The following is a 15220-nucleotide window of genomic DNA, read 5'->3' on the forward strand; positions in this document are numbered from 1 at the left end:
TGCTGCTGTTGATGCACTGATGAAAGCCAGATAGCTAGATCAGTGTTTAGTTAGTCGTAGTTGCCGGTGGGCTGAGGTCTAAAGGAATCCAAACTAGTTTTAAAAGGTTTGGATAGGTTAGGTTAGGTTAGAACATGAATAAGACGGGTGCAAGGCCGCAGGCCGGTCACTTAGGTTCAGTTCCGTTTAAAAAAAAAAAAAACAAAAAACAAAACGTACCAATACAAAGTACTCTTATTCATATTAGAAGATATTGTAAAATAACAATTAATTTAATTTTTTTTTTTTTTTCACTTACACATTAGGCCCGTCGCGCCGCGCCACTACTATATGGGGCGAAGGTGCGAAGTCGACGGCGACGACAAAGTACCGAGTCTAAGGAGACTGATGGCGGCGCCACACAGTGGCGTTATGTCTCTATAAAAGTGGTGGTCTTTTATTATGTTATTTATTAATGGTATTATTTTAATATCATATCAATATTGTACCCCGCACAGGGGGGAGGTACGGGTAGGTAGTGACGAAAAATAACGATACGGGACTCTTACGAGGTCTCGCAATCGGAATGAGTACACTTTAAATATTTTAACGAGGTAAAATTTAAGGGCATTGAGGGTCTGGTGCCAGTGGTGGTTGATTAGATCCACACACTATACTTTTTATAATTATGTGGCGTTATGTCTCTATAAAAGTGGTGGTCTTTTATTATGTTATTTATTTAATATCATATCAATATTGTACCCCGCACGGGGGGAGGTAGGGGGGTAGGTAGTGACGAAAAATAACGATACGCGGGACTCTTACGAGGTCTCGTAATCGGAATGAGTTTCTGCGACTACCATTGTTTGTCGCGGGTAACGGGGAATCAGGGTTCGATTCCGGTGAGGGAGCCTGAGAAACTGCTACCACATCCAAGGAAGGCAGCAGGCGCGCAAATTACCCACTCCCTGCACGGGGGGGGGAGGTACGGGTAGGTAGGGACGAAAAATAACGATACGGGACTCTTACGAGGTCTCGTCATCGAATAATCAATACACGAACTGCCCACACACTTGTAAATATAGACGCGCAAGATCGTTACACGAACCGCTTACCATTATAGTAAACTACTATGCAAACACACATAACATATACGCAATAAGGGAACTTTAAATTGGAGATTTTACCCTACCACACCCGTCTGTCTCATTCTGAAAACTATTCAAAATAATTGCTATTTTTCATTCTCATTCAAATATAAATAATAGTGAATAATATATAATTTTTGACTGAACTGAACCCAAGTGCCCGGCCTGTGGCCGGGCACCCCTCGTATTCATGTTCTAACCTAACCTAACCTAAATCTAGTTTTGACACCTTTAGACTTTAGATTCAAGATTTAATGTGAATATATGCATTAATAAAAACTCATTACTATTTTAATACTAGTTATGCTGCTGTTGATGCACTGATGAAAGCCAGATAGCTAGATCAGTGTTTAGTTAGTCGTAGTTGCCGGTGGGCTGAGGTCTAAAGGAATCCAAACTAGTTTTAAAAGGTTTGGATAGGTTAGGTTAGGTTAGAACATGAATAAGACGGGTGCCCGGCCGCAGGCCGGTCACTTAGGTTCAGTTCCGTTTAAAAAAAAAAAAAAAACAAAAAACAAAACGTACCAATACAAAGTACTCTTATTCATATTAGAAGATATTGTAAAATAACAATTAATTTAATTTTTTTTTTTTTTTCACTTACACATTAGGCCCGTCGCGCCGCGCCACTACTATATGGGGCGAAGGTGCGAAGTCGACGGCGACGACAAAGTACCGAGTCTAAGGAGACTGATGGCGGCGCCACACAGTGGCGTTATGTCTCTATAAAAGTGGTGGTCTTTTATTATGTTATTTATTAATGGTATTATTTTAATATCATATCAATATTGTACCCCGCACAGGGGGGAGGTACGGGTAGGTAGTGACGAAAAATAACGATACGGGACTCTTACGAGGTCTCGCAATCGGAATGAGTACACTTTAAATATTTTAACGAGGTAAAATTTAAGGGCATTGAGGGTCTGGTGCCAGTGGTGGTTGATTAGATCCACACACTATACTTTTTATAATTATGTGGCGTTATGTCTCTATAAAAGTGGTGGTCTTTTATTATGTTATTTATTTAATATCATATCAATATTGTACCCCGCACGGGGGGAGGTAGGGGGGTAGGTAGTGACGAAAAATAACGATACGCGGGACTCTTACGAGGTCTCGTAATCGGAATGAGTTTCTGCGACTACCATTGTTTGTCGCGGGTAACGGGGAATCAGGGTTCGATTCCGGTGAGGGAGCCTGAGAAACTGCTACCACATCCAAGGAAGGCAGCAGGCGCGCAAATTACCCACTCCCTGCACGGGGGGGGGAGGTACGGGTAGGTAGGGACGAAAAATAACGATACGGGACTCTTACGAGGTCTCGTCATCGAATAATCAATACACGAACTGCCCACACACTTGTAAATATAGACGCGCAAGATCGTTACACGAACCGCTTACCATTATAGTAAACTACTATGCAAACACACATAACATATACGCAATAAGGGAACTTTAAATTGGAGATTTTACCCTACCACACCCGTCTGTCTCATTCTGAAAACTATTCAAAATAATTGCTATTTTTCATTCTCATTCAAATATAAATAATAGTGAATAATATATAATTTTTGACTGAACTGAACCCAAGTGCCCGGCCTGTGGCCGGGCACCCCTCGTATTCATGTTCTAACCTAACCTAACCTAAATCTAGTTTTGACACCTTTAGACTTTAGATTCAAGATTTAATGTGAATATATGCATTAATAAAAACTCATTACTATTTTAATACTAGTTATGCTGCTGTTGATGCACTGATGAAAGCCAGATAGCTAGATCAGTGTTTAGTTAGTCGTAGTTGCCGGTGGGCTGAGGTCTAAAGGAATCCAAACTAGTTTTAAAAGGTTTGGATAGGTTAGGTTAGGTTAGAACATGAATAAGACGGGTGCCCGGCCGCAGGCCGGTCACTTAGGTTCAGTTCCGTTTAAAAAAAAAAAAACAAAAAACAAAACGTACCAATACAAAGTACTCTTATTCATATTAGAAGATATTGTAAAATAACAATTAATTTAATTTTTTTTTTTTTTCACTTACACATTAGGCCCGTCGCGCCGCGCCACTACTATATGGGGCGAAGGTGCGAAGTCGACGGCGACGACAAAGTACCGAGTCTAAGGAGACTGATGGCGGCGCCACACAGTGGCGTTATGTCTCTATAAAAGTGGTGGTCTTTTATTATGTTATTTATTAATGGTATTATTTTAATATCATATCAATATTGTACCCCGCACAGGGGGGAGGTACGGGTAGGTAGTGACGAAAAATAACGATACGGGACTCTTACGAGGTCTCGCAATCGGAATGAGTACACTTTAAATATTTTAACGAGGTAAAATTTAAGGGCATTGAGGGTCTGGTGCCAGTGGTGGTTGATTAGATCCACACACTATACTTTTTATAATTATGTGGCGTTATGTCTCTATAAAAGTGGTGGTCTTTTATTATGTTATTTATTTAATATCATATCAATATTGTACCCCGCACGGGGGGAGGTAGGGGGGTAGGTAGTGACGAAAAATAACGATACGCGGGACTCTTACGAGGTCTCGTAATCGGAATGAGTTTCTGCGACTACCATTGTTTGTCGCGGGTAACGGGGAATCAGGGTTCGATTCCGGTGAGGGAGCCTGAGAAACTGCTACCACATCCAAGGAAGGCAGCAGGCGCGCAAATTACCCACTCCCTGCACGGGGGGGGGGAGGTACGGGTAGGTAGGGACGAAAAATAACGATACGGGACTCTTACGAGGTCTCGTCATCGAATAATCAATACACGAACTGCCCACACACTTGTAAATATAGACGCGCAAGATCGTTACACGAACCGCTTACCATTATAGTAAACTACTATGCAAACACACATAACATATACGCAATAAGGGAACTTTAAATTGGAGATTTTACCCTACCACACCCGTCTGTCTCATTCTGAAAACTATTCAAAATAATTGCTATTTTTCATTCTCATTCAAATATAAATAATAGTGAATAATATATAATTTTTGACTGAACTGAACCCAATTGCCCGGCCTGTGGCCGGGCACCCCTCGTATTCATGTTCTAACCTAACATAACCTAAATCTAGTTTTGACACCTTTAGACTTTAGATTCAAGATTTAATGTGAATATATGCATTAATAAAAACTCATTACTATTTTAATACTAGTTATGCTGCTGTTGATGCACTGATGAAAGCCAGATAGCTAGATCAGTGTTTAGTTAGTCGTAGTTGCCGGTGGGCTGAGGTCTAAAGGAATCCAAACTAGTTTTAAAAGGTTTGGATAGGTTAGGTTAGGTTAGAACATGAATAAGACGGGTGCCCGGCCGCAGGCCGGTCACTTAGGTTCAGTTCCGTTTAAAAAAAAAAAAAACAAAAAACAAAACGTACCAATACAAAGTACTCTTATTCATATTAGAAGATATTGTAAAATAACAATTAATTTAATTTTTTTTTTTTTTCACTTACACATTAGGCCCGTCGCGCCGCGCCACTACTATATGGGGCGAAGGTGCGAAGTCGACGGCGACGACAAAGTACCGAGTCTAAGGAGACTGATGGCGGCGCCACACAGTGGCGTTATGTCTCTATAAAAGTGGTGGTCTTTTATTATGTTATTTATTAATGGTATTATTTTAATATCATATCAATATTGTACCCCGCACAGGGGGGAGGTACGGGTAGGTAGTGACGAAAAATAACGATACGGGACTCTTACGAGGTCTCGCAATCGGAATGAGTACACTTTAAATATTTTAACGAGGTAAAATTTAAGGGCATTGAGGGTCTGGTGCCAGTGGTGGTTGATTAGATCCACACACTATACTTTTTATAATTATGTGGCGTTATGTCTCTATAAAAGTGGTGGTCTTTTATTATGTTATTTATTTAATATCATATCAATATTGTACCCCGCACGGGGGGAGGTAGGGGGGTAGGTAGTGACGAAAAATAACGATACGCGGGACTCTTACGAGGTCTCGTAATCGGAATGAGTTTCTGCGACTACCATTGTTTGTCGCGGGTAACGGGGAATCAGGGTTCGATTCCGGTGAGGGAGCCTGAGAAACTGCTACCACATCCAAGGAAGGCAGCAGGCGCGCAAATTACCCACTCCCTGCACGGGGGGGGGAGGTACGGGTAGGTAGGGACGAAAAATAACGATACGGGACTCTTACGAGGTCTCGTCATCGAATAATCAATACACGAACTGCCCACACACTTGTAAATATAGACGCGCAAGATCGTTACACGAACCGCTTACCATTATAGTAAACTACTATGCAAACACACATAACATATACGCAATAAGGGAACTTTAAATTGGAGATTTTACCCTACCACACCCGTCTGTCTCATTCTGAAAACTATTCAAAATAATTGCTATTTTTCATTCTCATTCAAATATAAATAATAGTGAATAATATATAATTTTTGACTGAACTGAACCCAAGTGCCCGGCCTGTAGCCGGGCACCCCTCGTATTCATGTTCTAACCTAACCTAACCTAAATCTAGTTTTGACACCTTTAGACTTTAGATTCAAGATTTAATGTGAATATATGCATTAATAAAAACTCATTACTATTTTAATACTAGTTATGCTGCTGTTGATGCACTGATGAAAGCCAGATAGCTAGATCAGTGTTTAGTTAGTCGTAGTTGCCGGTGGGCTGAGGTCTAAAGGAATCCAAACTAGTTTTAAAAGGTTTGGATAGGTTAGGTTAGGTTAGAACATGAATAAGACGGGTGCCCGGCCGCAGGCCGGTCACTTAGGTTCAGTTCCGTTTAAAAAAAAAAAAAACAAAAAACAAAACGTACCAATACAAAGTACTCTTATTCATATTAGAAGATATTGTAAAATAACAATTAATTTAATTTTTTTTTTTTTTCACTTACACATTAGGCCCGTCGCGCCGCGCCACTACTATATGGGGCGAAGGTGCGAAGTCGACGGCGACGACAAAGTACCGAGTCTAAGGAGACTGATGGCGGCGCCACACAGTGGCGTTATGTCTCTATAAAAGTGGTGGTCTTTTATTATGTTATTTATTAATGGTATTATTTTAATATCATATCAATATTGTACCCCGCACAGGGGGGAGGTACGGGTAGGTAGTGACGAAAAATAACGATACGGGACTCTTACGAGGTCTCGCAATCGGAATGAGTACACTTTAAATATTTTAACGAGGTAAAATTTAAGGGCATTGAGGGTCTGGTGCCAGTGGTGGTTGATTAGATCCACACACTATACTTTTTATAATTATGTGGCGTTATGTCTCTATAAAAGTGGTGGTCTTTTATTATGTTATTTATTTAATATCATATCAATATTGTACCCCGCACGGGGGGAGGTAGGGGGGTAGGTAGTGACGAAAAATAACGATACGCGGGACTCTTACGAGGTCTCGTAATCGGAATGAGTTTCTGCGACTACCATTGTTTGTCGCGGGTAACGGGGAATCAGGGTTCGATTCCGGTGAGGGAGCCTGAGAAACTGCTACCACATCCAAGGAAGGCAGCAGGCGCGCAAATTACCCACTCCCTGCACGGGGGGGGGGAGGTACGGGTAGGTAGGGACGAAAAATAACGATACGGGACTCTTACGAGGTCTCGTCATCGAATAATCAATACACGAACTGCCCACACACTTGTAAATATAGACGCGCAAGATCGTTACACGAACCGCTTACCATTATAGTAAACTACTATGCAAACACACATAACATATACGCAATAAGGGAACTTTAAATTGGAGATTTTACCCTACCACACCCGTCTGTCTCATTCTGAAAACTATTCAAAATAATTGCTATTTTTCATTCTCATTCAAATATAAATAATAGTGAATAATATATAATTTTTGACTGAACTGAACCCAATTGCCCGGCCTGTGGCCGGGCACCCCTCGTATTCATGTTCTAACCTAACCTAACCTAAATCTAGTTTTGACACCTTTAGACTTTAGATTCAAGATTTAATGTGAATATATGCATTAATAAAAACTCATTACTATTTTAATACTAGTTATGCTGCTGTTGATGCACTGATGAAAGCCAGATAGCTAGATCAGTGTTTAGTTAGTCGTAGTTGCCGGTGGGCTGAGGTCTAAAGGAATCCAAACTAGTTTTAAAAGGTTTGGATAGGTTAGGTTAGGTTAGAACATGAATAAGACGGGTGCCCGGCCGCAGGCCGGTCACTTAGGTTCAGTTCCGTTTAAAAAAAAAAAAACAAAAAACAAAACGTACCAATACAAAGTACTCTTATTCATATTAGAAGATATTGTAAAATAACAATTAATTTAATTTTTTTTTTTTTTCACTTACACATTAGGCCCGTCGCGCCGCGCCACTACTATATGGGGCGAAGGTGCGAAGTCGACGGCGACGACAAAGTACCGAGTCTAAGGAGACTGATGGCGGCGCCACACAGTGGCGTTATGTCTCTATAAAAGTGGTGGTCTTTTATTATGTTATTTATTAATGGTATTATTTTAATATCATATCAATATTGTACCCCGCACAGGGGGGAGGTACGGGTAGGTAGTGACGAAAAATAACGATACGGGACTCTTACGAGGTCTCGCAATCGGAATGAGTACACTTTAAATATTTTAACGAGGTAAAATTTAAGGGCATTGAGGGTCTGGTGCCAGTGGTGGTTGATTAGATCCACACACTATACTTTTTATAATTATGTGGCGTTATGTCTCTATAAAAGTGGTGGTCTTTTATTATGTTATTTATTTAATATCATATCAATATTGTACCCCGCACGGGGGGAGGTAGGGGGGTAGGTAGTGACGAAAAATAACGATACGCGGGACTCTTACGAGGTCTCGTAATCGGAATGAGTTTCTGCGACTACCATTGTTTGTCGCGGGTAACGGGGAATCAGGGTTCGATTCCGGTGAGGGAGCCTGAGAAACTGCTACCACATCCAAGGAAGGCAGCAGGCGCGCAAATTACCCACTCCCTGCACGGGGGGGGGGAGGTACGGGTAGGTAGGGACGAAAAATAACGATACGGGACTTACCATTATAGTAAACTACTATGCAAACACACATAACATATACGCAATAAGGGAACTTTAAATTGGAGATTTTACCCTACCACACCCGTCTGTCTCATTCTGAAAACTATTCAAAATAATTGCTATTTTTCATTCTCATTCAAATATAAATAATAGTGAATAATATATAATTTTTGACTGAACTGAACCCAATTGCCCGGCCTGTGGCCGGGCACCCCTCGTATTCATGTTCTAACCTAACCTAACCTAAATCTAGTTTTGACACCTTTAGACTTTAGATTCAAGATTTAATGTGAATATATGCATTAATAAAAACTCATTACTATTTTAATACTAGTTATGCTGCTGTTGATGCACTGATGAAAGCCAGATAGCTAGATCAGTGTTTAGTTAGTCGTAGTTGCCGGTGGGCTGAGGTCTAAAGGAATCCAAACTAGTTTTAAAAGGTTTGGATAGGTTAGGTTAGGTTAGAACATGAATAAGACGGGTGCCCGGCCGCAGGCCGGTCACTTAGGTTCAGTTCCGTTTAAAAAAAAAAAAAACAAAAAACAAAACGTACCAATACAAAGTACTCTTATTCATATTAGAAGATATTGTAAAATAACAATTAATTTAATTTTTTTTTTTTTTTCACTTACACATTAGGCCCGTCGCGCCGCGCCACTACTATATGGGGCGAAGGTGCGAAGTCGACGGCGACGACAAAGTACCGAGTCTAAGGAGACTGATGGCGGCGCCACACAGTGGCGTTATGTCTCTATAAAAGTGGTGGTCTTTTATTATGTTATTTATTAATGGTATTATTTTAATATCATATCAATATTGTACCCCGCACAGGGGGGAGGTACGGGTAGGTAGTGACGAAAAATAACGATACGGGACTCTTACGAGGTCTCGCAATCGGAATGAGTACACTTTAAATATTTTAACGAGGTAAAATTTAAGGGCATTGAGGGTCTGGTGCCAGTGGTGGTTGATTAGATCCACACACTATACTTTTTATAATTATGTGGCGTTATGTCTCTATAAAAGTGGTGGTCTTTTATTATGTTATTTATTTAATATCATATCAATATTGTACCCCGCACGGGGGGAGGTAGGGGGGGGTAGGTAGTGACGAAAAATAACGATACGCGGGACTCTTACGAGGTCTCGTAATCGGAATGAGTTTCTGCGACTACCATTGTTTGTCGCGGGTAACGGGGAATCAGGGTTCGATTCCGGTGAGGGAGCCTGAGAAACTGCTACCACATCCAAGGAAGGCAGCAGGCGCGCAAATTACCCACTCCCTGCACGGGGGGGGGAGGTACGGGTAGGTAGGGACGAAAAATAACGATACGGGACTCTTACGAGGTCTCGTCATCGAATAATCAATACACGAACTGCCCACACACTTGTAAATATAGACGCGCAAGATCGTTACACGAACCGCTTACCATTATAGTAAACTACTATGCAAACACACATAACATATACGCAATAAGGGAACTTTAAATTGGAGATTTTACCCTACCACACCCGTCTGTCTCATTCTGAAAACTATTCAAAATAATTGCTATTTTTCATTCTCATTCAAATATAAATAATAGTGAATAATATATAATTTTTGACTGAACTGAACCCAAGTGCCCGGCCTGTGGCCGGGCACCCCTCGTATTCATGTTCTAACCTAACCTAACCTAAATCTAGTTTTGACACCTTTAGACTTTAGATTCAAGATTTAATGTGAATATATGCATTAATAAAAACTCATTACTATTTTAATACTAGTTATGCTGCTGTTGATGCACTGATGAAAGCCAGATAGCTAGATCAGTGTTTAGTTAGTCGTAGTTGCCGGTGGGCTGAGGTCTAAAGGAATCCAAACTAGTTTTAAAAGGTTTGGATAGGTTAGGTTAGGTTAGAACATGAATAAGACGGGTGCCCGGCCGCAGGCCGGTCACTTAGGTTCAGTTCCGTTTAAAAAAAAAAAAAACAAAAAACAAAACGTACCAATACAAAGTACTCTTATTCATATTAGAAGATATTGTAAAATAACAATTAATTTAATTTTTTTTTTTTTTCACTTACACATTAGGCCCGTCGCGCCGCGCCACTACTATATGGGGCGAAGGTGCGAAGTCGACGGCGACGACAAAGTACCGAGTCTAAGGAGACTGATGGCGGCGCCACACAGTGGCGTTATGTCTCTATAAAAGTGGTGGTCTTTTATTATGTTATTTATTAATGGTATTATTTTAATATCATATCAATATTGTACCCCGCACAGGGGGGAGGTACGGGTAGGTAGTGACGAAAAATAACGATACGGGACTCTTACGAGGTCTCGCAATCGGAATGAGTACACTTTAAATATTTTAACGAGGTAAAATTTAAGGGCATTGAGGGTCTGGTGCCAGTGGTGGTTGATTAGATCCACACACTATACTTTTTATAATTATGTGGCGTTATGTCTCTATAAAAGTGGTGGTCTTTTATTATGTTATTTATTTAATATCATATCAATATTGTACCCCGCACGGGGGGAGGTAGGGGGGGGTAGGTAGTGACGAAAAATAACGATACGCGGGACTCTTACGAGGTCTCGTAATCGGAATGAGTTTCTGCGACTACCATTGTTTGTCGCGGGTAACGGGGAATCAGGGTTCGATTCCGGTGAGGGAGCCTGAGAAACTGCTACCACATCCAAGGAAGGCAGCAGGCGCGCAAATTACCCACTCCCTGCACGGGGGGGGGAGGTACGGGTAGGTAGGGACGAAAAATAACGATACGGGACTCTTACGAGGTCTCGTCATCGAATAATCAATACACGAACTGCCCACACACTTGTAAATATAGACGCGCAAGATCGTTACACGAACCGCTTACCATTATAGTAAACTACTATGCAAACACACATAACATATACGCAATAAGGGAACTTTAAATTGGAGATTTTACCCTACCACACCCGTCTGTCTCATTCTGAAAACTATTCAAAATAATTGCTATTTTTCATTCTCATTCAAATATAAATAATAGTGAATAATATATAATTTTTGACTGAACTGAACCCAAGTGCCCGGCCTGTGGCCGGGCACCCCTCGTATTCATGTTCTAACCTAACCTAACCTAAATCTAGTTTTGACACCTTTAGACTTTAGATTCAAGATTTAATGTGAATATATGCATTAATAAAAACTCATTACTATTTTAATACTAGTTATGCTGCTGTTGATGCACTGATGAAAGCCAGATAGCTAGATCAGTGTTTAGTTAGTCGTAGTTGCCGGTGGGCTGAGGTCTAAAGGAATCCAAACTAGTTTTAAAAGGTTTGGATAGGTTAGGTTAGGTTAGAACATGAATAAGACGGGTGCCCGGCCGCAGGCCGGTCACTTAGGTTCAGTTCCGTTTAAAAAAAAAAAAAACAAAAACAAAACGTACCAATACAAAGTACTCTTATTCATATTAGAAGATATTGTAAAATAACAATTAATTTAATTTTTTTTTTTTTTTCACTTACACATTAGGCCCGTCGCGCCGCGCCACTACTATATGGGGCGAAGGTGCGAAGTCTATGGCGACGACAAAGTACCGAGTCTAAGGAGACTGATGGCGGCGCCACACAGTGGCGTTATGTCTCTATAAAAGTGGTGGTCTTTTATTATGTTATTTATTAATGGTATTATTTTAATATCATATCAATATTGTACCCCGCACAGGGGGGAGGTACGGGTAGGTAGTGACGAAAAATAACGATACGGGACTCTTACGAGGTCTCGCAATCGGAATGAGTACACTTTAAATATTTTAACGAGGTAAAATTTAAGGGCATTGAGGGTCTGGTGCCAGTGGTGGTTGATTAGATCCACACACTATACTTTTTATAATTATGTGGCGTTATGTCTCTATAAAAGTGGTGGTCTTTTATTATGTTATTTATTTAATATCATATCAATATTGTACCCCGCACGGGGGGAGGTAGGGGGGTAGGTAGTGACGAAAAATAACGATACGCGGGACTCTTACGAGGTCTCGTAATCGGAATGAGTTTCTGCGACTACCATTGTTTGTCGCGGGTAACGGGGAATCAGGGTTCGATTCCGGTGAGGGAGCCTGAGAAACTGCTACCACATCCAAGGAAGGCAGCAGGCGCGCAAATTACCCACTCCCTGCACGGGGGGGGAGGTACGGGTAGGTAGGGACGAAAAATAACGATACGGGACTCTTACGAGGTCTCGTCATCGAATAATCAATACACGAACTGCCCACACACTTGTAAATATAGACGCGCAAGATCGTTACACGAACCGCTTACCATTATAGTAAACTACTATGCAAACACACATAACATATACGCAATAAGGGAACTTTAAATTGGAGATTTTACCCTACCACACCCGTCTGTCTCATTCTGAAAACTATTCAAAATAATTGCTATTTTTCATTCTCATTCAAATATAAATAATAGTGAATAATATATAATTTTTGACTGAACTGAACCCAAGTGCCCGGCCTGTGGCCGGGCACCCCTCGTATTCATGTTCTAACCTAACCTAACCTAAATCTAGTTTTGACACCTTTAGACTTTAGATTCAAGATTTAATGTGAATATATGCATTAATAAAAACTCATTACTATTTTAATACTAGTTATGCTGCTGTTGATGCACTGATGAAAGCCAGATAGCCAGATAGCTAGTGTTTAGTTAGTCGTAGTTGCCGGTGGGCTGAGGTCTAAAGGAATCCAAACTAGTTTTAAAAGGTTTGGATAGGTTAGGTTAGGTTAGAACATGAATAAGACGGGTGCCCGGCCGCAGGCCGGTCACTTAGGTTCAGTTCCGTTTAAAAAAAAAAAAAACAAAAAACAAAACGTACCAATACAAAGTACTCTTATTCATATTAGAAGATATTGTAAAATAACAATTAATTTAATTTTTTTTTTTTTTCACTTACACATTAGGCCCGTCGCGCCGCGCCACTACTATATGGGGCGAAGGTGCGAAGTCGACGGCGACGACAAAGTACCGAGTCTAAGGAGACTGATGGCGGCGCCACACAGTGGCGTTATGTCTCTATAAAAGTGGTGGTCTTTTATTATGTTATTTATTAATGGTATTATTTTAATATCATATCAATATTGTACCCCGCACAGGGGGGAGGTACGGGTAGGTAGTGACGAAAAATAACGATACGGGACTCTTACGAGGTCTCGCAATCGGAATGAGTACACTTTAAATATTTTAACGAGGTAAAATTTAAGGGCATTGAGGGTCTGGTGCCAGTGGTGGTTGATTAGATCCACACACTATACTTTTTATAATTATGTGGCGTTATGTCTCTATAAAAGTGGTGGTCTTTTATTATGTTATTTATTTAATATCATATCAATATTGTACCCCGCACGGGGGGAGGTAGGGGGGTAGGTAGTGACGAAAAATAACGATACGCGGGACTCTTACCTGAGAAACTGCTACCACATCCAAGGAAGGCAGCAGGCGCGCAAATTACCCACTCCCTGCACGGGGGGGGGAGGTACGGGTAGGTAGGGACGAAAAATAACGATACGGGACTCTTACGAGGTCTCGTCATCGAATAATCAATACACGAACTGCCCACACACTTGTAAATATAGACGCGCAAGATCGTTACACGAACCGCTTACCATTATAGTAAACTACTATGCAAACACACATAACATATACGCAATAAGGGAACTTTAAATTGGAGATTTTACCCTACCACACCCGTCTGTCTCATTCTGAAAACTATTCAAAATAATTGCTATTTTTCATTCTCATTCAAATATAAATAATAGTGAATAATATATAATTTTTGACTGAACTGAACCCAAGTGCCCGGCCTGTGGCCGGGCACCCCTCGTATTCATGTTCTAACCTAACCTAACCTAAATCTAGTTTTGACACCTTTAGACTTTAGATTCAAGATTTAATGTGAATATATGCATTAATAAAAACTCATTACTATTTTAATACTAGTTATGCTGCTGTTGATGCACTGATGAAAGCCAGATAGCCAGATAGCTAGTGTTTAGTTAGTCGTAGTTGCCGGTGGGCTGAGGTCTAAAGGAATCCAAACTAGTTTTAAAAGGTTTGGATAGGTTAGGTTAGGTTAGAACATGAATAAGACGGGTGCCCGGCCGCAGGCCGGTCACTTAGGTTCAGTTCCGTTTAAAAAAAAAAAAAACAAAAAACAAAACGTACCAATACAAAGTACTCTTATTCATATTAGAAGATATTGTAAAATAACAATTAATTTAATTTTTTTTTTTTTTCACTTACACATTAGGCCCGTCGCGCCGCGCCACTACTATATGGGGCGAAGGTGCGAAGTCGACGGCGACGACAAAGTACCGAGTCTAAGGAGACTGATGGCGGCGCCACACAGTGGCGTTATGTCTCTATAAAAGTGGTGGTCTTTTATTATGTTATTTATTAATGGTATTATTTTAATATCATATCAATATTGTACCCCGCACAGGGGGGAGGTACGGGTAGGTAGTGACGAAAAATAACGATACGGGACTCTTACGAGGTCTCGCAATCGGAATGAGTACACTTTAAATATTTTAACGAGGTAAAATTTAAGGGCATTGAGGGTCTGGTGCCAGTGGTGGTTGATTAGATCCACACACTATACTTTTTATAATTATGTGGCGTTATGTCTCTATAAAAGTGGTGGTCTTTTATTATGTTATTTATTTAATATCATATCAATATTGTACCCCGCACGGGGGGAGGTAGGGGGGTAGGTAGTGACGAAAAATAACGATACGCGGGACTCTTACGAGGTCTCGTAATCGGAATGAGTTTCTGCGACTACCATTGTTTGTCGCGGGTAACGGGGAATCAGGGTTCGATTCCGGTGAGGGAGCCTGAGAAACTGCTACCACATCCAAGGAAGGCAGCAGGCGCGCAAATTACCCACTCCCTGCACGGGGGGGGGAGGTACGGGTAGGTAGGGACGAAAAATAACGATACGGGACTCTTACGAGGTCTCGTCATCGAATAATCAATACACGAACTGCCCACACACTTGTAAATATAGACGCGCAAGATCGTAAC

Source organism: Pararge aegeria, chromosome 17, assembly GCF_905163445.1.
Source record: "Pararge aegeria chromosome 17, ilParAegt1.1, whole genome shotgun sequence".
In the NCBI taxonomy this organism is placed as follows: domain Eukaryota; kingdom Metazoa; phylum Arthropoda; class Insecta; order Lepidoptera; family Nymphalidae; genus Pararge; species Pararge aegeria.